The sequence below is a fragment of the Eubalaena glacialis genome, chromosome 1 (genome assembly GCF_028564815.1).
Source record: "Eubalaena glacialis isolate mEubGla1 chromosome 1, mEubGla1.1.hap2.+ XY, whole genome shotgun sequence".
Lineage (NCBI taxonomy): Eukaryota > Metazoa > Chordata > Mammalia > Artiodactyla > Balaenidae > Eubalaena > Eubalaena glacialis.
Genome location: NC_083716.1, coordinates 105245202 through 105272635, shown reverse-complemented (window position 1 = coordinate 105272635; position 27434 = coordinate 105245202). Strand labels below are relative to the sequence as shown.

General features: G+C 40.2%; 1 long non-coding RNA gene across 1 annotated transcript; it reads left to right on the top strand.

Annotated features, from left to right (window-relative positions):
- Positions 1–25313, top strand: LOC133096947 (uncharacterized). The gene is made up of 4 exons (XR_009701908.1): positions 1–175; positions 4014–4159; positions 7447–7566; positions 24509–25313. It is a non-coding gene; the product is annotated as an uncharacterized LOC133096947 (long non-coding RNA).
- The last annotated feature ends 2121 nt before the right edge of the window (positions 25314–27434 follow it).

Below are 27434 nucleotides of genomic sequence, written 5' to 3'. Positions count from 1 at the left end.
CGTCCCGGCCAGAGCGCACCTGGCGCGGGGCGTCCTCGGGGCTTCTCGCCGTCGGCCGCCGGCGACCCGGCGCGGGTCTAGGGAGCCAGCGCGCGGCGGCCGGGAACGACCCCTCCCGTGGGTCCCTGGCACCCCAGCGGCATCCGAGCGCGGAGCGGAGGGCCACGGACCGCGGGTAAGGGGACAGGGGTTGGTGGGGGTGGGTGGAGAACCTGAGAGGGCCCGTAGCCCTGAGAGACTTGCCCTTGGACTATGGCAAGGCCAGGGGATTTATCTTGCATGGTGACTTCACCTGCTGTGACCCCCCCCCCCCAAACCCCACTCTGGCCAGCTGGGCCAGCTCTGCTTCCTGCACGTCTCCAGCCCCGGCAGGCCCTTGGCCATCTGGTGGGATGGGAAAGGCAAGGGTCTCAGAATTGCAGCTTAGAAACTTGCCAGGGGGCATGGATTGAAAAACATGGGGGCCATCCAGGTAGCAGAGAAGGGAGAAGGGCACCTTGCTGCCCTTTCATTGTGGAATCGGTGGCGCTTCTGCTGAGAGGGGCCTTCCCATGGGGACCCCATGCAGTGTGTTTGGTGTCTTGGAACTGAATAATTAGAACCTGTACAATTTTCAAATTATGTGGTCCTTTAATTTAAAAACAAAACCCCTAGAAACTCTGTTTTATAAATTGAGGTCTGAAAATTGAAGGTCTGTTTTGCTTCCACTGTGACACTATATTAAGAAATGTGCATTTATTGAGAAAAGAGTCAGAATAGGGAAGGAAACAGAGAACTCAGAGGTACCAGTGCAGTTTGGCAAAGGCCGTGGGAGTTAATTTGGCAATGCTGCTGGCTTTCAGTAGCCTGCAGCCTTTCTCCTCCTGTGGCTGAGGGGGTATAAAGCTGTACTGGGTTGCTCTACTCTTCTTTTGTAGAAATCCAGCTCAGAGCCATCTCTTGATGTATAAGTATTTCCCAGACTAGGTCCCCAGGCAACTCCTGGAGCGCCAGGGGGATTCCTTCCTTCATTATACCTGTCTGACTGAAAACCAGCAATGACATATTTTTCTAAAAATATGGTTTTTGGTCTATCATCCAAAGGCGTTTTGGAATTCACACTGAATCTGTAGGTTGTATTATGTATTGTTGCCATACTAACTAGTCTTTTCGTCACCATGGGATATCTTCATATTTATTTAGGATTTCTTTCAGCAATGGATTATAATTTTCAGTGTGCCAGTCTTACAGCCTCATTAAATCAATTCCAAAGTACTTTATGAATGTTGACATTATTGAAAAAGGAATTGTTTTCTTAAATTCCTTTTCAGATTAATTGCTAGTGTATACCAATAAAACTATGTCATCATTTATTTTTACCAGTTTGGACACCTGGGGATAGTTATTTTAAACTTTTGGTTATAATCCAGCACTACATTATTACATTTCTTAGTTCATTCTTGCTTCCATTGGCTCCTGTTTTTATTTAACATTTCTCCTTGTGGGTTTTTTTTCCTTTGTATTTCTTTACTTTCTCATACGTCAAGATTATCCTTGCTCTTATATTTATTGCCTCAATCGTAATTTCAGTCATTTCTTCAAAGAGCCCCTGTTCCTTTTTATTAGAGAATGATATTAAAAACACACATGTGGGAGCTAAATATGCTCAGCTGAGAATACATGGAAATATATGTGTGTATTCCAAGCTATGCACATGATCTCTGGTGGCCTTGGCCTGCAGTGGCTTGAAGCAGGGTTTCGGTTCGTGGCCAGTGATTGAGGTCGGGTCGTGCCGGTGAGAGCACCGAATCCTAGCCGCTAGACCAGTGGTCAGTGACAAGCCCCTGGCCCTATGGCTTCGCAGAAGAAGAATTCCCACAAAGACGGAACATAGTGAAAAAAGTAAAGTATTTATTAGGAGAGAAAAGAAGTACAGTACGTGTGAATAGACACACAGGTGGGCTCAGAGAGTTGCTCCCTTGCGGCAGTTTAAATCACTTTTATGGAGCATTTCTTCCACGTGTCCTTTGACCAATCATTTTGATTTGCCTGGTTCAGGGTCCATATTTGGTGTATCTCAGGATCTTCTCATGCGTGCACGTGCATCTCTTAGCTAAGATGGATTCTACCGAAGAGGCCTATGGGTAGACTTAGCCCCTTAGCATCACTCGCCTTTTGACCTCCAAGGAGCCTTTCTGCACATGTGTAGTCGGGGAGGTCTCCTGACTTTGAGAATGAGGAAGATGTGGTCTCTTATCTTATATCTGGGCAGGACCCAGCCTCCCCTCTCAGCTGTCTGTTATTCCCTTCTTGGAGTATGGTCCACAGGGAACGAACTCAAACCGTTTGCCCTGAGGGCCTGCCTATCTCCTGCCTCACATACACACATAAACGTAAAGATTTCTATGTGGTAAAATATCTTTAAACATATTAAGCTAAAGATAATTTATGATGATGTCTCCACCCTGATCCATTATGACACGGATATTGTAAACTTCTCCCTTTGTTTATCTGTAACTTCCCACTCCAGTGGTAAGAAACCTGGATTCCACCACCTGTCATTTATTGAATTCAGTGCTTGTTCCATTGGATTACCGATAAAGTAGTCTCAGTATTGTTAGCTACTACCCCCCATGGGAAGGATCTTACAGAGTCCATTGTGTACGTATGGTATATATTGCCTTTGGCCTGCAGATTCTGTTCATTTCCAAAGTTGACTTAGGTCAGCCTGTTGTGTCCCCGTCACCAACAGTGTTTTTTTTCATACATTTCTAAGTCAGTTAGACTCCTTGTTACATTCTGTATTCCATTCTGTGAGACCCCCATATCCTAAATAACTAAATTTGAATAGATAAGATTTACTTGTTGGTGTCTAAAGATCAGTGGGTTTAGACAAATGCATAGTGGCAGGTATTCATCACTATAGTATCATAAGAAATATTTAACCCCCTATCTCGTAACCTGTTTACTAAGTCCGTTTTGCCTTTTCCAGAATGTCATATAAATGTGGTCATATAGTGTGTAGCACTTCGGACTGGATTCTTTCACTTAGCAATATACGTGTTAGATCCATGCATGGTTTTTGTATGGTTCGATGGTTAATTCCTTTCTATTTCTGAGTACTATTCCATTGCACGTGTATGGGAGGAAAAATAATTTTCCTTCTGTGATTCTTTGTTCCTCGTTGAGACCCCCAGCCCCCCCCCCCCCCCGTAATGGAAGGCAGATGAATTGGAGAAAAACAGGTAGAAGTTTAATAACATGCGTACCTCCTGTATACTTGGAAGATATCTAGGAAAACTGAGTCACTTCCTGAAATGGCCCAAGCAATTAACCGAAATGCTATCTTCAGCCAAAAACACAAGAAAGACGTTAGGGGAGAGGGGAAGCCAGTTGGGAGGTTATGAGGCCAAGCACAGTGAACAAGGGTATGGATATTATGCAGATTTACATCCAGGCCTTCTCCATGATCAAGCTTTTCTTGAGACTTAGTCATCCTTCAATTCCTGGTACAGAGAGGGAGACATCCTTACAAATGGAGATTTCCCTGATAAATGTAAATTTACTTCCTAAAAGGGCATTTTCAAACATTCTCCTGGGTCTGCTGTTTTTTAAATTCATCAGTCCAAAATAATCCTTATGTCAAACAGGCATATCGTGGGTGGCATAGTCTGCTCCCTTGACATGTGTGTACCCTAATTTGCTTATGAGTTCATGTATAGAGGTATATCCTGATATGTTCAAGTTTTTAAGCCATTTGAATAGAGCTGCTGTGCATGATTTTATGCTAGTTTTTGTTTGAACATAGTTTTTCAAAGTTGTGTACATACAAGAGGTGTGCCGATTGTCTCCTAACATGAGACTGTTTAGCTTTGGGAAAAAACTGCCACAGGGTCTTCCGAAGTTGGCTGTACATGCATTCCACCCCGATCTAGAGTATGGTTTTGTATGATTATTTACTATCAGTATACCCTTTTTGGCCAGGTGTCTGTTTCAAACTTTACCAATTATTAAAGGGGTTGTTTTGATCTCAGGTGGCCTTGGCCTGCAGCAGCTTGAAGCAGGATTTCGGTTCCCAGCCAGAGACTGAAGTCAGGCTGCGGCAGCGAGAGTGTTACCAAGTCCAGGCCCGCTCTGCTCATCGCACGACGGGCCAATAAATCGGAGACCAGGTGCTGAGGTAAGGAATACGAGTTTATTCGGTAAGCCGGCAGACGGAGAAGATGGCAGACAAGTCTCAAAATAACCATGTTATCGGGGTTCGGATGCCAGTTCCTTTTATAGCACAGAGACGGGGAGGAGATGAGGAAGTAAGATAAAAAGGCCGTAAGTTTTACAAATATCCCCTGGAATGGCCAGCCTCAGGAAGGGGATGTGTTAGTTTCTTCTTTCTTGCAGCCATCCACAGGTGGGCAGGGTCGGATGTTTGTCTGAACAAAGGCAGTTTGGTTTAACAGTCAGGCAGAGGGGCAGGGTTCCCCGAGGTAGGCCATTACGTATAGACGGTATCCTTTTAGTGAACAAAAGCAGCGGAAAGCGAAGCTTAAAGTAAAAGGAACAGATCCAACATGTAGTCAGATTTGGCTCTTCCGTGTCACAGGAGCGCTGAGTCTTAACCACTAGACCAGTGGCCAGTGACCAGGCCCTGGCCTGTCAGCTTTGTAGAAATAAATTTTCACAAAAAGATGGAAAGTCGTGAAACGAGTAAAGTGTTTATTAGGAGGAACAAGTAAAGTGTTTATTAGGAGGAAAAAGAGTATGTGTGAATAGGCACATATGGGCGGGCTCAGAGACAGAGTCACACCCTCATGGTAGTTTGAAACACTTATATGGGGTATTTATTCTGGGTTTACTTTGACCAATCATCTTTTTATAAGTTTATTTATTTATTTATTTATTTATTTTTGGCTGCATTGGGTGTTTGTTGCTACGCACAGGCTTTCTCTACTTGTGGCAAGCGGGGGCCACTGTTTGTTGCAGTGTGCAGGCTTCTCATTGCAGTGGCTTCTCTTGTTGTGGAGCATGGGCTCTAGGTGCAGGCTTCAGTAGTTGTGGCTCATGGACTCCAGAGCACAGGCTCAGTAGTTGTGGCGCACGGGCTTAGTTGCTCCGCGGCACGTGGGATCTTCCCGGACCAGGGCTTGAACCCGTATCCCCAGCATTGGCAGGCAGATTCTTAACCACTGCACCACCAGGGAAGTCCCTGACGAATCATCTTGCTTTGTCTGGTTCTGAGTCCGTATTTGGTTTATCTCAGGGTCCTCCCATGTGCGCCCGCACATCTCTTAGTCAAGATGGATTCTAGCGAAGAGGGCTATGGGTAGGTTGGCATCACTTACTGTGAGGTGACGCTGCCTCTGCGCGTGTATAGTCGGGAAGGTCTCCTTGGCATTAAGAATGAGAAATACGTGGTGTCTTATCTGGGTAGGGCTCAGCTCCTCCTCTTCATCTTGGAATGTCTGTCCACAGGGGACAAACACCAGCTGTTCAGACTGGCGCCCATCTGTCTCCTGCCTCAGTGTCCTCTAGAGGTCTTTGTATAATTTTACTGCAAGTCCTTCATCAGATACGTGTTTTGAAGCTATTTTCTCCTGGTTTGTGGTTTGTCTGTTGGTTTTCTGAATTAGGTCCTTCACAGAGTAGAAATGTAGGATTTTTTAAAGTCCATGTTGTTAATTAAAAAAAAATATATTTGTAAATTGCCTTTTAGTGTTGTGTGTTAAAACTCGTCACCAGACCAAAGGTCATGCAGATCTTACTTTGTTTTCTTCTAAAATTTTTATAATTTTTATAGTTGTCTTTGGACAGTTTTGAGTGAATTTTGGTGTCAGTTGTGAAGTTTGTGTCTATGTTCATTTCATTCCATTTGGTTTTTAATTACTTGTTCCTTAACCGTTTTTTGGAGAAGGGTCACGGAGATATTCGGCTCCGTTTCAATTCGGATTTCCAAACTTAGTGTACACAGCAGAACTGCATTTGGGATGAGGCCTCTGGGGTGTGTGAACAAGTGCTCCCCGGTCTTCTCTGATGGCCCACAGGGGGCGCCAAGCCCACCTCTCTGACCAGCAGGGCACAGGCACATTGTGCCCTCAGACTTGGCTGCCTGCACAGCTGAGAGGAGCTTTGTCTCCTTGGGATGTGTCAGGGCTCAGGCTTCTGGATAGTGGGGCTGTGCCCATGCTTACAGGAGCTGGGTTGAGTCAGTACCTTCGAGCAAGGAGGGCCTGCAAGAGGGAAAGAATGAGGACAAAGTAGAGAGACGTTTCCTGTGTGCAGGTGAGTGCTGAGGGGGGAGATCCGTCCTCAGAGGAGTCAGGAGGGAAAGAACTTGGTGTGGAAAATGGTGGATGTTTAGTTTTGTGTGCGAAGTAGATGACGACCAGTGTTGTTCTTTGACGTTGGGTGTCCAGTTTTTCTGGCACTGTTAGAGGGAAGAGTCCTTTCCTCTTTGTGTGTTCTGGGCCCAGTTTTCATGCATTAACTGACCACAGACATGGTTTGTCTCTGGGCTCTCTCTTCCGTTGCCCTGGGACATGGTTTATCTCTGGGCTCTCTCTTCCGTTGCCCTGGGACGTGGTTTGTCTCTGGGCTCTCTCTTCCATTGCCCTGGGACGTGGTTTGTCTCTGGGCTCTCTCTTCCGTTGCCCTGGGATGTGGTTTGTCTCTGGGCTCTCTCTTCCGTTGCCCTGGGACGTGGTTTGTCTCTGGGCTCTCTCTTCCGTTGCCCTGGGACGTGGTTTGTCTCTGGGCTCTCTCTTCCGTTGCCCTGGGACGTGGTTTGTCTCTGGGCTCTCTCTTCCGTTGCCCTGGGACATGGTTTGTCTCTGGGCTCTCTCTTCCGTTGCCCTGGGACATGGTTTGTCTCTGGGCTCTCTCTTCCGTTCCCCTGGGACATGCGTCTGTGTTTCCGCCAGCTCCTCACTGCTGTGGTTACTGCAGCTCCGTGATACAGTTTGAAGTCAGGGAGGGAGATGCCCCCAGCTGCGTTCTTCTTTCTCAGAATCTTTTCGTTCAGGGCTCTTTGCTGTTCCATACTAATAGTAGGAATATTTCTATTTCTATGAAAAATGCCATCACATATTATATTGTGATTGCAGTGAATTTGTTGCTGGCTTTGGTTGGAATGGACATTTTAATAAGTCATTCTTGCAGTGCATGAGCACGGAATATGTTTCTGTTGGTGTTTTCTTCAGTTTCTTTATCAGTGGTTGATAGGTTTCTGAGTATCGGTTTTTCACGTCCTTGGTTAAATTTGTTTCTAGATATTTTACTCTTTTTGATGCAATTGTAAATGGGATTGTTTTCTTAATTTTTCTTTCTGATGGTTCATCATTAGTGTATGGAAACACAGCTGATTTTTGTATACTGATTTCTTATTCTTCAACTGAATTTATGTATTCTAACAACTTTTTGTGAAGTGATGTGGAAAATTGTATTTGTAAAATCTCACTGTTTTTCCTACACCAGGTCATCCAGAGGACCCAAGACATGGTGACTACTAATATACTCTTTCCACAGTGCTTTTTAATACCATGTGGAGTCCTATAAGGGCAATTAGCATTACAACTTTGGCTGAACTTGGTCTGGGTAAGTCTTGGCCTCTATAACAAAGTTTGATGTCTGTCTTATCTGCTTTTCTGGCATGGTATTGAGATGGTTGTTTTGGAAAGTAATTCAATTTCCAGTCATTTAAAATGTACAGAAAACTCCCAGTAATGGTAAAAAGTACTCACATTTGCCACTTCACCCAAAATACTCCACGTGTTTTATCCATCATGGGGGCAGTCTCCTGAGGAACCAGCACATAACCCCGAAATGAGGAAACCATATTGTTTCCACATTGCCACTTAATCCACAGGCCCATTTCCACTTTCACCAGCTGTCCCACCTGTATGACAATGTCTTTTTCCATCCCGATCTAGTTTTCTTTTTTTGAAATCGTTCCTGAGATGTTCCCTCATTTGGACAAGCTTGTTGGATATAAAGCAGACACGATGAGTATGGGATCGGTGTGGGCTTTTCTGCATGGATTTTTTTCATTAAGGATGTTTTTAATGTTTATTCATGTTGTAACATGTATCAGTACTACATTATTTTTGTCTCATTGTAATTAAAAATAAAGAACATGACATTTCCCATTTACATCATATTAAGTATATAGTGTAACTCCCTTCATGGTGTTGTACAAACAAGTTTAATAACGTGTACCTCCTGGGTGCATGGGAGAAACCCAGGAAATTGAGTAACTTCCTAATATGGCCCTCACCGTAGATACCATCTTCATGTAAAAACAAAAGAAAGGAAGGGTATGGTTTTTGTGCAGACTTAAGTCTTTGCCTTCTCTGTTGATAAGAGTTTCCCAAGATTGTCATTCTTCTATTCCTGGTGCAGAGCGGGAGACTACCTTTCAAATGGAGATTTCCCTTATCAATGTAAATTTGCCTCACAGAAGAGCCTTCTCGAATTGGGTTTCAAAGATCATCATGTGTCTTCTTTAAAAATAATCAGTGACAAATAATCCTTATGCCCAAGAGGTATATTTTGGGGTAGCATTAGCTCCCCTTCACTTGGATGTATCTCAGTTTGCTTGTGCATCATGTACTGGAGGACATCCTGATATTTTAAAGTTTTTAGCCATTATGAGTAGAGTTGCAGTGCATAATTGCAGGATAGTTTGTGTTTGGACATTGGGTTTCAAAGCAGTTGTCTAAATACTAGAGGTGTGATGTTGGATCTTCAGGTGAGCTTTGTGTAGCTTTGGGAAAACTTGTCAAAGTGTCTTTCAGAGTAGGTGTATATGCATCTCACCAGCAATAAAGGAGACTTCCTATTGTTCCTGTTGACCCTCCATCAATCAGTAGTGTCATTTTTTTTTTTTTGGAGTTTAGTGGTTCTAATAGGTGTGCAGTGCTATTTCACTGTTGTTTTAATTTGTAATTCCCTAATGATTTATGATTTTGAGCATATTTTAATATGCTTTTAGTATCTGTATGTTTTCTTTGGGTAGGTGTTCAGATCTTTACCCATTTTTCATAGGGTTGTTTGTTCTAGAGGCTTTGGTTTCAGCTCAGTACAAATCCTTTATCAGATATGTATTTTGTAAATATATTTCTCTCAGTTTGAGGCTTGTCTTTAGGTTTTCTGAGTAAGGTCTTTCACAGAGTTAAATTTTTAATTTTTTTTTAAGTCCATGTGATGAATTTTATTTCTTTTTTGAATACACTTTTAGGGATTTGTTAAAATTCATCACCACACCCAAGGTAAGGTAGATTTTCTTCTGGAGTGTTTATAGTTTTGCATTTTAAAATTGTGTGTGGACAGTTTTGAGTGAATTTCGGTGTAAGTTGTAAAGTTTCTGTCTACATTCATTTGATTGCATAAGGTTTCCAGTTATTTTTGTATAACTAATTTTGGAGAAGTCCTGGGATATATGGCTCCATTTCAGGTTGAATTTCCAAATTTCGTGGATTCTGCAGGCTTGCCAGCTGGGAGCGTGGCCTCCACTGAAGTGAGCTGTTGTGGCCTGCAGTTCCAAGCCCGCCAGCAGGCGGCGCCAGACCCAGCGCTCTGATCCTTGAGGTGCCTGTGTTCCAGTGACGGACTTGGTTCCTTCGGGAACTGGGCTCCTCACCCAGCCGACAGAAGCTCAGCATCCTCAGGGTCTGCCGTGGGCTCAGCTTCAGGTCAGTGCTGGGTGGAGTCCATGCAGGCAGGAGCCAGACGTCTTCAGGATACCACAGGAGTAAAAGGTGAGGGAAAGTGGGGAGAAGCTTCCTGCGAGTGGCTGACTGCCAAGGGGGGTCCATTTTCAGAGGACCCAGCAGCGGAAGGGCTTGATGTGGAAAACTGTGGAATTTACTTAGTTACTGTTGTTCTTTAGCATGTGGCGTCCAGTGTTCTTGGCACTGTTTGCTGAGAGGACTGTCCTTTCCCTGTTTTGTGTTCATGGCTCCTTTGTTGTAAAATAACTGGCCACATACGAATGGGTGTATTTCTGAGCTCTCTATTCTGTTCCTCTGGTGTGTGTGCTTATTTTTGTGCCAATATCACGCTGTTTTGGTTACAGTAGCTTTGTAATATTGTTTGAAGTCAGGGAGCAAGATACGTCCGGCTGTGTTCTCGTTTCTCAGGACTGCTTTTCCTATTTGGGGTTCTCTGTTGTTCCATACAAGTGGTAGGATTGTTTTGTTTCTGTGAAAAATGCCATTTGAATTTGGTAGAGATTGGGATTACTGTGTACACCACTTTGGCGGAATGAGTGTTTAAACAATATTAATACTTACCACACATGAGCATGGAATATTTTTGTATTTGTATATTTATTTGTGTCTTAATTTCTTTATCAGTGTTTTATAATTTTCAGTGTGCAGGTCTTTCACATCCGTGGTTAAATGTATTCCTAGGTATTTTGTTCTTTTTAATGCTATTGTTACATGGGATTGTTTTCTTAATTTCTCTTTCTGAAACTTCATTAGTATCTAGAAAGTCAACTGATTTTTGTGTATTGCTTTTGTATAGTGCAAACTTAGTAAATTCCTTTATTACTCCTAATAGTTTTTTTTTTGGTGGTTTGATGTTGAAAATTGGAATGCAAAAATCCCACTATTTCTACCATATCCCAAGTTGTATGCAACACCCAAGACATAGTGGCTCCTAATAAAATCTTCTCACAGTGCCTTTTAATAACATGTGGACTCTTATAATAGCAATGAGCTTCATCATTCTGGGGGAATTGGATCTGGCTAGGGCTTGGCCCTTATAATGAAGTTTGATGTCTTTTCTACTTTTCAGGTGTGGTATTGACATGGTTGTTTGGAAAAGTTATTTACTTTCTAGTAATTTCAGAGATACAGAAAACTTGCAGTAATAGTACAATGTACACTTTATCTCTAAGCTCAGATTCCTCAGTCATCATTGATTTTCCACACCTGCCAATCTAAATGAAAACCTCCAGTGTGTTCGACCTCAAACAGAGACACTGTCCCAGTGGACCACTGCCAAATGAGGAATTATTATGGTTTTCACTTTAGAATCCCATCCACAGGCCCTGTTCAACTTTCACCACTTGCCCCAACTATGGAAATGTGGTTTTCTGTTCTGATCCAGTTTACTTTTTCTGGAACTGTTCTTGAGACTTTCCCTTATTTATAAAACCTTGCTGTATTTAAAGTGTGTAAATAAATACGATCTGGGTGGTCTTTGCTGTATGGCTTCTTTCTCTTAGGATGTTTTCAATGTTCATTCATGTTGTAGCATGTATCAGTACTTCATTCATGTTTGTCATTGTGATTAAATCCATACAACATAATGTTTACCATTTAAACCACTTTAAGTATATAGTTCTACGCATTAACCACATTTACATCCATTAAGCACCAACTCTCTTCAACCCCTGGGAATCACATTCTGCTTTCTTTCTTTGAATTTTACTTATTTGGATATCTCATACTAGTGGAATCATAGCATGTTTGTGCCTTTTTGGTCTGGTTTGTTTCAGTTAACATAATGACTTTAAGGTTCATCCACATTGTAGCATGTGTCAGAACTACCTTAGTTTTAAAGGCTGAATCACATTCCATTGTGTATCTACCACAATTTGTTTATGGAATCATCTATCCATGGACACTTGGATTCCTTCCATCTTTGACCAGTATGAATAGTACTGGTATGAATATGAGTGTACAAATATGTGTTTCAGTCCCTGCTTTCAAACCTTTTGGGTATACACCCTGAAGTGGAATTGACATATCATATGTTAATTTCACGTTTAAGTTTTTGCTATAATGTTTTCCACAGTGGCTGCACCATTTCACTTTATTTTTTATATAGCAGAAAAATGGAAGTCTTTGAATCTACCCTATTTTGCATATCCATTCATCCACTGATGAACTTTTGAATGGTTTCTACCTTTTGGGCTATTGTGAATAATGTTGCTATGAATATCTGTGTACCAATTCTTGTTTGAACACCTGTTTTCAGTTCATTGAGGTATATATCTAGGATTAGAGTTTTTGAAATAAATGGTAATTATATTTTCATCTTTTTGAGAAAATGCCAAACTGTTGTACATATAGTCTGTACCGTTTTCCATTTCCACAAGCAAACCATAAGGGTCCCAATTTCTCAACATTGTTGCTAATATTTTTATTGGTTCTTGATTATAATCATTTAGTGAATGTGACTAAATATTGCATTGCAGTTTTAATTAGTATTTCCATAACAACATAAAGGAAGTATACCTAAGATAATTTTATTAGAAACTCAAACCTCAGGATACTGCTTTGTAGCCATAGCTGTTGCATAACCAAAAACTATTAACAGTCACCCTAAATAAATTTAAAAAACCATTAAGCCCAAAAATGATCCATCAAAATTCATTGCAATAATACAACCAGTTCTACCATGGAAATAAATCCAAACCCACTACAAATCTGAAGGTTTTGAAGAAAAACCTTATAAAACTAACAACAAAAATAATAGTTAAAATAAAATGTATGTCATCATTATTCTTACATGGAATGGAACCATGCCAATGTAATGAAAAATCATCGTTGTTTTTCAACTATAAGAACACTAGTGACCAACATTTGAAAATTCCACACAGTAATCAAAATCATTAACAGTGCACTTATTGATCTACCAGCCCCATCAAATATCTCATCACAATGAAATGCTCATTCTTTGCTTCGTATTTGTTTAATTTTGCAAATCATAACAGGTTTATTTCTAGCAACACACTATACATCAGGTACCATAACTGTCTTCTCATCCATAACTCGTATGTAACAAGATGTAAACAACCTATGAATTATTTGATAGTTTCATGAAAACAGAGCTTCTATATTCCTTTTTTTTTTGAATTTTATCTTATATATTTTTTTATACAGCAGGTTCTTATTAGTTAACCATTTCATACATATTAGTGTATACGTGTCAATCCCAATCTCCCAATTCATCCCACCACCACCCCCCAACCCAGCTTTCCCCCCTTGGTGTCCATACATTTGTTCTCTACATCTGTGTCTCAATTTCTGCCCTGCAAACTGGTTCATCTGTACCATTTTTCTAGGTTCCACACATATGCGTTAATATACGATTTTTGTTTTTCTCTTTCTGACTTACTTCAGTCTGTATGACAGTGTCTAGATCCATCCACGACTCTACAAATGACCCGGTTTCGTTCTTTTATTTTTTTTTTTCGTTCTTTTTTATGGCTGAGTAATATTCCATTGTATATATGTACCGCATCTTCTTTATCCATTTGTCTGTCAGTGGGCATTTAGGTTGCTTCCATGACCTGGCTATTGTAAATAGTGCTGCAGTGAACATTGGGGTGCATGTGTCTTTTTGAATTATGGTTTTCTCTGGGTATATGCCCAGTAGTGGGATTGCTGGGTCATATGGTAATTCTACTTTTAGTTTTTTAAGGACCCTCCATACTGTTCTCCATAGTGGCTGTATCAATTTACATTCCCACCAATAGTGCAAGAGGGTTCCCTTTTCTCCACACCCTCTCCAGCATTTGTTGTTTGTAGATTTTCTGATGATGCCCATTCTAACTGGTGTGAGGTGATACCTCATTGTAGTTTTGATTTGCATTTGTCTAATAATTAGTGATGTTGAGCAGCTTTTCATGTGCTTCTTGGGCATCTGTATGTTTTCTTTGGAAGAATGTCTATTTAGGTCTTCTGCCCATTTTTGGATTGTGTTGTTTGTTTTTTTAATATTGAGCTGCATGAGCTGTTTATATATTTTGAAGATTAATCCTTTGTCCGTTGATTCGTTTGCAAATATTTTCTCCCATTCTGAGGGTTGTCTTTTCGTCTTGTTTGTAGTTTGCTTTGCTGTGCAAAAGCTTTTAAGTTTCATTAGGTCCCATTTGTTTATTTTTGTTTTTATTTCCATTACTCTAGGAGGTGGATCAAAAAAGATCTTGCTGTGATTTATGTCAAAGAGTGTTCTTCCTAAGTTTTCCTCTAAGAGTTTTATAGTGTCCAGTCTTACATTTAGGTCTTTAATCCATTTTGAGTTTATTTTTGTGTATGGTGTTAGGGAGTGTTCTAATTTCATTCTTTTACATGTAGCTGTCCAGTTCTCCCAGCACCACTTATTGAAGAGACTGTCTTTTCTCCATTGTATATCCTAGCCTCCTTTGTCATATATTAGTTGACCATAGGTGCGTGGGTTTATCTCTGGGCTTTCTATCCTGTTCCATTGATCTATATTTCTGTTTTTGTGCCAGTACCATATTGTCTTGATTACTGTCGCTTTGTAGTATAGTCTGAAGTCAGGGAATCTGATTCCTCCAGCTCCGTTTTTTTTCCTCAAGACCCCCTTGGCTATTCGGGGTCTTTTGTGTATCCATACAAATTTTAGGATTTTTTGTTCTAGTTCTGTAAAAAATGCCATTGGTAATTGGTAGGCTTATTCCTAGGTATTTTATTCTTTTTATTGCAGTGGTAAATGGGAGTGTTTCCTTAATTTCTCTTTCAGATTTTTCATCATTAGTGCATAGGAATGCAAGAGATTTCTGTGCGTTACAGAAAGTTGTATCCTGCAACTTTACCAAATTCATTGATTAGCTCTAGTAGTTTTCTGGTGGCATCTTTAGGATTCTCTATGTATAGTATCATGTCATCTGCAAACAGTGACAGTTTTACTTCCTGTTTTCCAATTTGTATTCTTTTTATTTCTTTTTCTTCTCTGATTGCCATGGCTAGGACTTCCAAAACTATGTTGAATAATAGTGGTGAGAGTGGACATCCTTGTCTTGTTCCTGATCTTAGAGGAAATGCTTTCAGTTTTTCACCATTGAGAATGATGTTGGCTGTGGGTTTGTTGTATATGGCCTTTATTATGTTGAGGTAGGTTCACTCTATGCCCACTTTCTGGAGAGTTTTTATCATAAATGGATGTTGAATTTTGTCAAAAGCTTTTTCTGGGGCTTCCCTGGCAACGCAGTGGTTGAGAATCTGCCTGCCAATGCAGGGGATGCGGGTTCAAGCCCTGGTCTGGGAAGATCCCACATGCCGCGGAGCGGCTAGGCCCGTGCGCCACAACTACTGAGCCTGCGCTTCTGGAGCCTGTGCTCCGCAACGAGAGGCCGCGACAGTGAGAGGCCCGCGCACCGCGATGAAGAGTGGCCCCCGCTTGCAGCAACTAGAGAAAGCCCTCGCACAGAAACGAAGACCCAACACAGCCAAAAATAAATAAATAAATAAATTAATTAATTTTAAAAAAAAAAGCTTTTTCTGCATCTATTGAGATGATCATATGGTTTTTCTTCTTCAGTTTGTTAATATGGTGTATCACGTTGATTGACTTGCATATACTGAAGAATCCTTGCATCCCTGGGTTAAATCCCACCTGATCATGGTGTATGATCCTTTTAATGTGTTGTTGGATTCTGTTTGCTAGCATTTTGTTGGGCGTTTTTGCATCTATAGTCATCAGTGATATTGGCCTGTAATTTTCTTTTTTTGTAATATCTTTGTCTGGTTTTGGTATCAGGGTGATGGTGGCCTCATAGAATGAGTTTGGGAGTGTTCCTTCCTCTGCAATTTTTTGGAAGAGTTTGAGAAGGATGGGTGTTATCTCTTCTCTAAATGTTTGATAGAATTCACCTGTGAAGCCATCTGGTCCTGGACTTTTGTTTGTTGGAAGATTTTTAATCACAGTTTCAATTTCATTACTTGTGATTGGTCTATTCATATTTTCTCTTTCTTCCTGGTTCAGTCTTAGAAGGTTATACCTTTCCAAGAATTTGTCCATTTCTTCGAGGTTGTCCGTTTTATTGGCATAGTGTTGCTTGTAGTAGTCTCTTAGGATGCTTCGTATTTCTGCGGTATCTGTTGTAAGTTCTCCTTTTTCATTTCTAATTTTATTGATTTGAGTCCCCTCCCTCTTTTTCTTGATGAGTCTGGCTAATGTTTTATCAATTTTGTTTATCTTCTCAAAGAACCAGCTTTTAGTTTTATTGATCTTTCCTATTGTTTTCTTTGTTTCTATTTCATTTATTTCTGCTCTGATCTTTATTATTTCTTTACTTCTACTAACTTTGGGTTTTGTTTGTTCTTCTTTCTCTAGTTCCTTTAGGTGTAAGGTTAGGTTGTTTATTTGAGATGTTTGTTGTTTCTTGAGGTAGGATTGTATTGCTATAAACTTCTCTCTTAGAACTGCTTTTGCTGCATCCCATAGGTTTCGGATCGTCGTGTTTTCATTGTCATTTGTCTGTCTGTATTTTTTGATTTCCTCTTTGATTTCTTCAGTGATCTCTTGGTTATTGTTCAACCTCCATGTGTTTGTGTTTTCTGCGTTTTTTTCCCTGTAATTGATTTCTAATCTCATAGTGTTGTGGTCAGAAAAGATGCTTGATATGATTTCAGTTTTCTTAAATTTACTGAGGCTTGATTTGTGACCCAAGGTGTGATGTATCCTGCAGAATGTTCCGTGCACACTTGAGGAGAAAGTGTAATCTGTTTTTGGATGGAATGTCTTATAAATATCAATTAAATCTATCTGGTCTATTGTGTCATTTAAAGTTTGTGTGTCCTTCTTAATTTTCTGTTTGGAAGATCTGTCCGTTGGTGTAAGTGAGGTGTTAAAGTCCCCCACTATTGTTGTGTTACTGTCGATTTCCTCTTTTATAGCTGTTAGCAGTTGCCTTATGTATTGAGGTGCTCCTATGTTGGGTGCATATGTATTTATAATTGTTTTATCTTCTTGGATTGATCCCTTGATCATTATGTAGTGTCCTTCCTTGTCTCTGGCAACATTCTTCATTTTAAAGTCTATTTTATCTGATACGAGTATTGCTACTCCAGCTTTCTTTTGATTTCCATTTGCATGGAATATCTTTTTCCATCCCCTCACTTTCAGTCTGTATGTGTCCCTAAATCTGAAGTGGCTCTCTTGTAGACAACATATATATGGGTCTTGTCTTTTGTATCCATTCAGCGAGCCTGTGTCTTTTGGTTGGAGCATTTAATCCATTCACGTTTAAGGTAATTAGCGATATGTATGTTCCTATTACCATTTTCTTAATTGTTTTAGGTTTGTTTTTTAGGTCCTTTTGTTCTCTTGTGTTTCCCACTTAGAGAAGTTCCTTTAGCATTTGTTGTAGAGCTGGTTTGGTGGTGCTGAATTCTTTTAGCTTTTGTTTGTCTGTAAAGCTTTTGGTTTCTCCGTCGAATCTGAATGAGATCCTTGCTGGGTAGAGTAATCTTGGTTGTAGGTTCTTCCCTTTCATCATTTTAAATATGTCATGCCACTCGCTTCTGGCTTGTAGAGTTTCTGCTGAGAAATCTGTTAACCTGTTAAATCAGCTGTTAACCTTATGGGAGTTCCCTTGTATGTTATTTGTCGTTTTTCCCTTGCTGCTTTCAATAATTTTTCTTTGTCTTTCATGTTTGCCAATTTGATTACTATGTGTCTCGGTGTGTTTCTCCTTGGGTTTGTCCCGTATGGGACTCTGCGCTTCCTGGACTTGGGTGGCTATTTCCTTTCCCATGTTAGGGAAGTTTTCGACTATAATCTCTTCAGATATTTTCTCGGGTCCTTTCTCTCTCTCCTCTCCTTCTGGGACCCCTATAATGCGAATGTTGTTGCATTTAATGTTGTCCCAGAGGTCTCTTAGGCTGTCTTCATTTCTTTTCATTCTTTTTTCTTTATTCTGTTCCGCAGCAGTGAATTCCACCATTCTGTCTTCCAGGTCACTTATCCGTTCTTCTGCCTCAGTTATTCTGCTATTGATTCCTTCTAGTGTAGTTTTCATTTCAGTTATTGTATTGTTCATCTCTGTTTGTTTGTTCTTTAATTCTTCTACGTCTTTGTTAAACATTTCTTGCATCTTCTCGATCTTTGCCTCCATTCTTTTTCCGAGGTCCTGGATCATCTTCACTATCATTATTCTGAATTCTTTTTCTGGAAGGTTGCCTATCTCCACTTCATTTAGTTGTTTTTCTGGGGTTTTATCTTGTTCCTTCATCTGGTACATAGCCCTCTGCCTTTTCATCTTGTCTATCTTTCTGTGAATGTGGTTTTCATTCCACAGACTGCAGGATTGTAGTTCTTCTTGCTTCTGCTGTCTGCGCTCTGGTGGATGAGGCTATCTAAGAGGCTTGTGCAAGTTTCCTGATGGGAGGGACTGGTCTATATTCTTTAATTGCTTATTTATTCATGTAGCATGAGGCCTGCATTGTGGATCTTACACCTTCTTAGAAACATGAAACATCGGAATCATATTACTGTTTTATTAATAGCCATAGCATTTATAGGTTACCTCTTACCATGAGGCTAAATGTCCTTTTGAGGAGAAGCAGTCATTACAAATTTCCTTTTAGCAATTCCTTACATTGGCACTAATGTAGTCAGAGGAATCAAAGGAGAATTCTCAGTTGATAAAACCACCCTTATCTGATACTTTGCCTTCCACTTTATTCTCCCATTTTTAATTGCAGCTTTAGCAGTTGTTTACTTATTATTCCTTCATGAAATAGACTCTAATAATCCAACAGGGATCTCATCCAATATGGGCAAAATCTCATTTCATCCATACTACAAAATAAAGGATATCTTAGTTGCTTTATTCTTATTAATAATCTCACTAATACTAGTAGTAGTCTCATCTGACCTTCTAGGAGACCCAGTAAATTATACTCCAGCTAAGCCCTTCAATATTCCCCCTCACATGAAACCAGAATGATAGTTTTAATTTGCATGTGCAATTCTGCAATCCATTCACAGTGAATAGGAGGTGTATTAATCTTCTCAATCATCATTTTAGCTATTGTTCCAATACTTCATACAGCAAAACAATGAAGTATAACATTCTGACTTCTTAGGTAATGTTTATTTGGATTCCTAGTAATGGGCCTATTAACACTTACATGAATTGGAAGACAATCCATTGATCACCTATTTATTATCATCAGACAACTAGCATCTATTCTATACTTTCTTCTAATTATTGTCCTCATACCACTAATAAGCGTTATTGAAAATAACCTCCTAAAATTAAGAGTCTTTGTAAGAAACAGCAACATTTCTCCCTAAGACTCAAGGAAGAAGCTCCAGCTCTCTCATCAGCACCCAAAGCTGAATTTCTGCTTAAACTATTCCCTGAACAATTTGCTTAGGGGACATAAACACTATTGTTGAGTGCTATGTATAAGTATTAAAATTTGACATCGTAAAAACTAACATTACTATGTACTTTGAGAATTATACGCCCTTCCACATATATAAGTACAATACATATGCTTTATCATATATAATACATAATACGTGTAATTGTGAATTATCTCGTGTATAAGCATGTACATCGGTGTATTGGTGTTATATAACACATTAAACATTTCAATGCACACTAGGTTCCAGTCTCTGTGAGTTTTTACAGGGGTAATTGAAGTGATTAATACTATATAGTACATATGTGTATTAATCATACATAATACATTGTCAAATCATTTCTTGTCAACATGCTTATCATTGCTGATAACTATGACTTAATGATGAAGCCACGAGAAACCATCAACTTGCCCCAAAATGTGCCTGTCTGCATTTCTGGCCCATGAACCATACGGATTTCTATAAATGAACTGTATCTGGCATCTAGTTCTTACTTCAGGGTCATCTCACCTAAACCATCTCACTTTCAGGGCCATCTCACCTACTCTTTCCTCTTAAATAGGACATCACAATGGACTCATGACTAATCAGGCCATGCTCACACATAACTGGTTTCATGCATTTGGAACTTTTTAATTTTGGGGGGTGCTGTGACTCAGCTATGGGCATCAGTGGCCTTAACACAGTCAAGCAACTTGTAGCTGAAATTAAATTGAGTATTATTTACCAACATCATTCACCATAACGTGTCATTGAGTCAGTGGTCCCAGAACATAGAGCAATTACACACATAAGTGCACATGCACATTTCAGGTAAATAGCTTGCTTAATCAAACCCTCTTACCTCCTGCTAAATCTCATACTTTGTATGCCATCAACAACCTGCCAGACTCCTAAAACAAGGCCAACATATAACTATAGAAGATTCAGTTAACTTATCTAACAATCATATTGCCCTCACTTCTCCAACCCAAAGTTAGTTAACTGCAAGCTAGCCTCCTAACTGTACCAATTACTTAAATATGTAAGGCTTATAAGGACAGACAACCCATAGTTCTGCCATTTACTCTGAACAAAATCAAAAATAAATGTCAGTGAGGTGCCACCTCACACCAGTCAGAATGGTCATCATTAAAAGTCTACAAGTACTAAATGCAGGAGCAACAGGAACCCTCCTATCCTGTTACTGGGCATGTAAATTGGTGCAGCCACTATGGAGAACAGTATGGAGATTCCTTCAACAACTGAAAATAGAGTTGCCATATGATCCAGCAATCCCATTTCTGGGCATATATCTGGAAAAGACAAAAACCTAATTTGAAAAGATACACTATTTACAATAAGCCAAGATGTGGAAGCAACCTAAATGTCCATTGACAGATGAATGGATAAAGAAGATGTGATATACATACACACACACACTGGAATATTACTCAACCATAAAATAGAAATAATACCATTCGTAGCAATATGGATGGAACTAGAGATTATCATACTAAATGAAGTAAGTCAGACAGAATGACACATGTAATATGATTTCACTCATATGTGGAATGGAAAAAAGTTGATACAAATGAACTTACTTACAAAACAGAAACAGACTCACAGACATAGAAAACAAACTTATGGTTTCCAAAGGGAAAAGGTGGGGAGGGATAAATTAGGAGTTTGGGATTAAGATATATACTACTATATATAAAATAAACAACAAGGACCTACTGTATAATACAGGGAACTCTATTCAATATCTTGTAATAATCTATAATGGAAAAGAATCTGAAAAAGAATAGATACATAAATATGAAAAAAATATATGAAAAACATAATTAAAAAGATAATATTCTCCCAACACTAATAGTCATCATGGCACTACTCAACATATATTTATACATGCGGCTAAAATCCTCCACATCAGTAACTATATTTTCATTGATAAACAACAGAAACATAAAATGAGAATTCCAACATACAAAGTAACTAAACTTCCTATCATTACTAATCCTAATAGCCACATTATTACTACCCTTAACACCCATTTGATGAGTGCTGGACTAGGAATTTAGGTTAGTATAGACGAAGAGATTTAGAAGGTGTAAGGAAGTATAATTTACTTAATTCCTTAAAATAAGGATTACAGGACTCTACACCAATTGAATGCAAATCAGTTTAATTAAGTTAAATCCTTACTGTATTGATGTGCTTCCATCCCACACACTTTTTGTTGACAGGTAAATCCTCTAGTCAACTGGCATCAATCTGTTTCTCCCGCCATCCAGAAGGAAAAGGTGGGAGAAGCACTGGCAAAATTGAAGGTGATTTTTTTTTTTTTTTGGATTTGCATTTCACCACAGGGCTTGGCAAAAAGAGGGCATAACCTGTCTTAAGATTTACATTCCCAGGCTTGCTCAGCCATTTTACGTATGTTGACACACTGCTGATTATTTCCAACAGATCACAAAGGTCAGCACTTTATATTTACTATTTGGTGCTTGAGCTGGAATAGTAGACACCGCTTTGCATCCATTACTCCATGCTGTAGTAGGCGAACCTGAAGCAGTACCTGAAGACGAACGAATTTATAGTGTCTTAACATCCCATGCATTTGTAATCATTTTTTTAGTTATGCCCATTATAATTGGAGGACTTGGAAACGGACTTGTCCCACTAATAATTGGAGTACCCAATGTAGCATGTCCTTGACTACATAATAGAAGCTTTTGACTACTTCTTCCAACATTCTTACTCCTACTCCTGTTATCAGTAGAGGCTGATGCCAGCAGTCCGTGAACCGTACAGTGATCTCTACTATCCTCAGGCTATACACTTAACACAACACGTGCAAAGTTCAGTTCACGATTATATTTGTAGGAGTAAATATGACTTTCTTCCCACAGCACTTTTTGGCTTTTCATGGATGCCCCCGAGTTATTTCCGACTACTCTGATGTATACACAAAGTGAAATATCATTGTATTTGTAGGCTCACTCATGTAACTAACAGCAGTAATGCTAACACTTTTAATTTGAGAAGCATTTGCATCCAAAGAAGAAATCTCAGTAGTATAGGTAACTGTCACTAATCTAGAATAATTACGTGGATGCCCTCAACCATATCCTATGTTTGGGGGGTGTATTTATGCAAATTTAAAATAAGAAAGGAAGGAATCAAAACCTCTTCAACTGGTTTAAAGCCAACACCATAACCGTTATGTCTTTTTCAATATGTGAGATGTTAGTAAAAAATTACATAACTTTATCAAAGTTAAATCAGAGGTGAAAATCCTGTATATCTCTATAGCATATCCGTTTCAACGAGTCTTCACAATACAATATCATGTATTACGAAAGAGCTTTTACATTTTCATGATCACCTATTCATCATCCTTTTTTGATAAATTTTCTAGTTCTCTATATTATTTCTCTAATATTGACAACTAAAGTGACTCATACACATACAATAGATGCATAAGAAGTAGAAACAATTTAAATCATTCTACCAGCCATCATTCTTTTCTTTTTATTTATTTATTTAATTTATTTATTTATTTATTTTGCCTGCACTGGGTCTTCGTTGCTGCGCACGGGTTTTCTCTAGCTGCAGTGAGCGGGGACTGCTCTTGTTGCGGTGCGTGGGCTTCTCATTACGGTGTCTTCTCTTGTTGCGGAGCACAGGCTCTAGGCACGTGGGCTTCAGTAGTTGTGGCACGTGGGCTCAGTAGTTGTGGCTCGCGGGCTCTAGAGCGCCGGCTCAGTAGTTGTGGCGCACGGGCTTAGTTGCCCCGTGGCACGTGGGATCTTCCTGGACCAGGGCTCGAACCCGTGTCCCCTGCATTGGCGGGCGGATTCTTAACCACTGTGACACCAGGGAAGCCCACTACCAGCCATCATTCTAATCTTAATTACCCTACCATCATTATGAATTTTTTACATAATAAATGAAATTAATAACCCTTCCCTAACCGTAGAAGCTATAGACCATCAATGATACTGAAGCTAGAAATACACAGATTATGAGAACTTAAGTTTTGACTTCTATATACTACCCACACCAGGTCTAAAAACCAGAATTGTGACTACTAGAAGCAGACAACTGAGTAGGTCTACTTGCAGGGATAACAATTCATACATAATTTCATCTGAACGTGTTTTACACTCATGAGCTGTTTTTTCTTTAGACCTAAAAACAAATGCAATCCAGGGACACTTAAATTAAAGAACCCTGATGTTGACAATCAGGCCTCTATTGTGAGCAATGCTCAGAAATTTGTGGGTTAAAGCATAGTTTTATGCCTATTATCATTGCGTCCACCCCACTAAAATATTTTGAGAAATAATCTCCGTTCACACTATAGATTCATGAAGAAGCTAAATAGCATTACCCTTTTAAGTTGAAGACTGGCAGTTTAAACCTCCTGTTAATGATATGCCACAACTATGTACACCAACATGATTTATTATCATTATATCAATATTTTTAGTTCTATTATATTTTAAGTAAAAATGTGAATATGTATTTATATATGAAGCCAAGAAGTAAAATGAATTAAAATACCAAAATACTCCACCCCTTGAGAAACAAAGTGAATGAAAAATCTAAATAAATAAATAAATTTAAAAAAATAATAAAATTCACTTAAAAAAAAATCAAGGATGTCTCCTTCCATCATTCCTTTTCAGTATTTTACTCAAAGTCCTTTCTCACACAATAAGCCAAGAAAAGAAATAAAATAAATTCAGATTGGGTAGGAAAAAAATAAGAAAAGCAGCCCAGTTAACAAGTGGGCCAACAAAATTTACAGACCCCTCACCAGAGAAAACATACACTTTCCATGTAAGTATATGGAAGAATAATCCAGATTACATGCTGCTATTAAAATGCAAATTTAAAATGTAATGATACACGACTACATTAGTCTTAGAATGGCCAAAATGTGGAATAACGACAACAACAAATGCTGCAGAGCAATAGGAATTCTTGTTGGTTGCTGGTGGAAATGAAAAATAATAGAGCTTCTTTGGAAGTGAGATTGACACTTTTTACAATATTGAACATGCTCTTATTATACAATACAGCAGGTGTTCTCATGGATATATACTGAAAGGAATTAAAAACTTTTGTCCATACAAAAACCTGCATATGGATATTTTTACCATCTTTATTCAATGTTGCCAAAATTTGAATGAAACCAACATGCCCTTCAGTAGATGAATGGAAAAGTATACTCTAGTGTATTGTGGGAATGGAATAATTTTCAGCACTGAGAAAGTAACCTATCAAGCCATAAAAATATATGGAAATAGATGGGAAACTCTTTTTTTCTCTTTTAAAGTATAAGTGATTTTTAAAATACTGTTAGTTTCTGTTGTACAGCATAGTTTTTTTGTTTGGTTTTTTTTTGCAGATTACATTCTGTGATGCTCCAAGGACAGTGGTGCTCCAAGGACAAAGGACGACCCTGCCTGAAAAAGTTTCAGCCTTTCACCCCCTACCGGTCTCTTAATTGCCCTCCCTACCATGTTGTGATGGTTATGAAATTCCTGAGCCCACCTGGGTGACAGGACCTGTCCCAAATAAGGAAAGGAATCTGCCCTGTCCCACTTGCACATAGAAGGAAGGTATATGTGCCTCGACCAATCAGTAAACAAAATTTTCACCTTGGACCATTCCTTTGTTTTCTGGCTGTAAAAACTGATCAGTGTTCAGGCTTGTCTTGGTGGCAAGCTGGGGAAAATCATAGGAGAAGATCCCAGGCCTGTTGTCTGTCAGCTTGGGAATGATGTTTGAACAGTGGCCAATGTGCTTGGGTGCAGGTTGTGCGGGAATAATGATACCCTCATCCTGTCCTTTATCTGGTCCACAAGTTGAGAGCAAAGAGCTCAGTACAGAGCTCTTGATGTAAGGCTGTGCATGGCAGACGGCCCGCATATCAGGTGTCTTGAGTGGTGGATGACCTGTGACAAGAAGTTCTTGACAAATTTTTTAGTGACTGTGTGGACAGTAATTGGTTTGGAAGGATGCTGTGGGAGAAGACACCACAAATATACATTATATTCGAATTACCTCTCAATCAAGAGAAAAAATAGAAGCAACAAATAAAAATATTTGGCAACTATGAAATCAAATTTCACTGAAAAAGAAACAAAAACAATCAATTTACATATGAAGAGGCACCCAACCTCAGTGATGGTCGGGGAAAATAAATGACAGTGCCAATATAATCGGTTTTGTTCTCCATTATATTGAAAAAGTGCCTTTGTAGCATCTCTTGTCATCATCGGTGGAAAAAAGCCCTTTGATGTACTCTTGCAGGGAGTATACATGACTAATATCCCTTTTGAGGCAGTTTATCTCCTCTTTTGCTTCTTCAGGATCTGGGCTTTAGGGGTTCTGTGGGGCTGTTTGTGTAATGACTTTGATATTTCCTGTGTCCTTGGGCCTCTGGTCAGTCTCCTTCAGGCATTGATAATTTGATTTCCTGAAATAGAAGAAAAAAGGCAAACAAATCATATAGAGGTTGAATCAAGATGGCAGAACAGAAGGACGTGATGTTCACCCCCTCTCACAAATACATCAAAAATACATACATGTGGAACAATCCTCACAGAATACCTACTGAATGCCAGCAGAAGATTGCAGACATCCAGACGTGCAAGAAAGATCTCCACGTAATGAGATAGGATGAAAGAAAAGAAGAAGAAGAAGAAGCTCCCTCCTGGGAGGGAGCTGTGAAAGCGGACAGTTTCCCTCACCCTGGGAAGCCCCTTCACCAGTGGGGACGTGCACTGGGACAGAAACAGAGCTGCAGAGGCTTGGAGGAGAGCGCAGCAGTCAGTTTGCAGCAGACAAAACAGAGGCCTGCACAGAGGACCTGTGCTCCCTCGCTGCAGTCCTCAGCCCAAGATGTGTGCCTGCTGGAGTGTGTGGGTTTTGGGTGCTGAAACGTGGGCTTCAGAGGACAGACCAGGGGATTGGACTGGGTTTGGCCACACACAGACAGCCCAAAGGGGCTGGAGTGTGGTATGTGCCCAACCCGGGGTGTATGCGGAAGAAGACCAGGCTGGCCATAGAAGCAAAACATCATTGTGGAGGGGCAGGTGAAGGGAGGGGCAGGGCCACCATAGCAGCCTCTTTCTTGGTGCCCCCTCTACGATGACCTCTGGGAGCACACAAGCACCAGCAGGTTGCCCACACGTGGAGGTGGGGGTGAAATCAGAGTGGATCCCCAGGTACTGCCTGACTTAGGAAGCAGGGCTGATACCTGAGCCCTCTCCCCATGGCTGTGCAATTTGCAGATTTATGCCACTGCCACTGGCTTTATAAACTCAGTGCCTGTGGGACATCCGAGTGGACAGTGGGCACTCCCGTGGCTGGGACGGGTCCAGCCTTAGTAGCTGTGGGCTTCATGGGCACGGGCACATGAAGGCTGGGCTGGGGTCTAGTCTGCTTCCATAGCTGCCACGGTGGGTCCATGTGTGGGACTACTGTGGTCCTGGAACCTGACATCAGTGGATCAGCACCTACGGATCTGCGCTGGTGGCTTTGTGAACACTGTGCCTAAGGGACACCAGGGCTGATTGCCTGTGTTCCCACAGTTGAGGCGGGGCTGAGGGCAGTGCCAACAACAGTGTACTTTGTGAGCTCACACTGTGGGTGACAGGTGACAAGGCAGAGCACACTTCCTGGTGGACAGCTCCAGCAGAGGAATGCTCAGTGACTCCCCTCCCACTGGGAATGCTCCAATCCAGCCTACCTCATTATGCTCTCTAATCCAGCACAGAAACACACCTGGGGGCTTCTATTCCAATAACTAGGGAGCAGACCCTGCCCCCGAGAGGGCTGTGTCAACCACAGAGCAAAGAGGAGGCCCCGTTCAACATCCAGTGCAAGCTCTGGTCACCACATACTGCTTCTGACAGTCTTCCAAAAGATCGAAGAGAAAGGAAGCCTCCCGAAGACATTCTATGAAGGCCCTATCACGCTGATACCAAAACCAGACAAAGACATCACCAAAAAAGAAAATGACAGGCCAATACCTTTGATGAATATAGAACCTAAAATTCTCAACAAAATGTTGGCAAACCGAACCCAACAATACATAAAAAAGATCATACACCATGAACGTGTTGAATTTATCCTAGGTTCACAAGGATGTTTCAACATATGCACATCAATCAATGTGATACACCACATAACAACAAAAAAGACAGAAATGACATGATCATCTCAATAGATTCAGAAAAAGCATTTGATAAATTTCAACATCCATTCATGATAAAAAGTCTTATGAAAGTGGGTATAGAGGGAACATATCTCATATACTAAAAGCT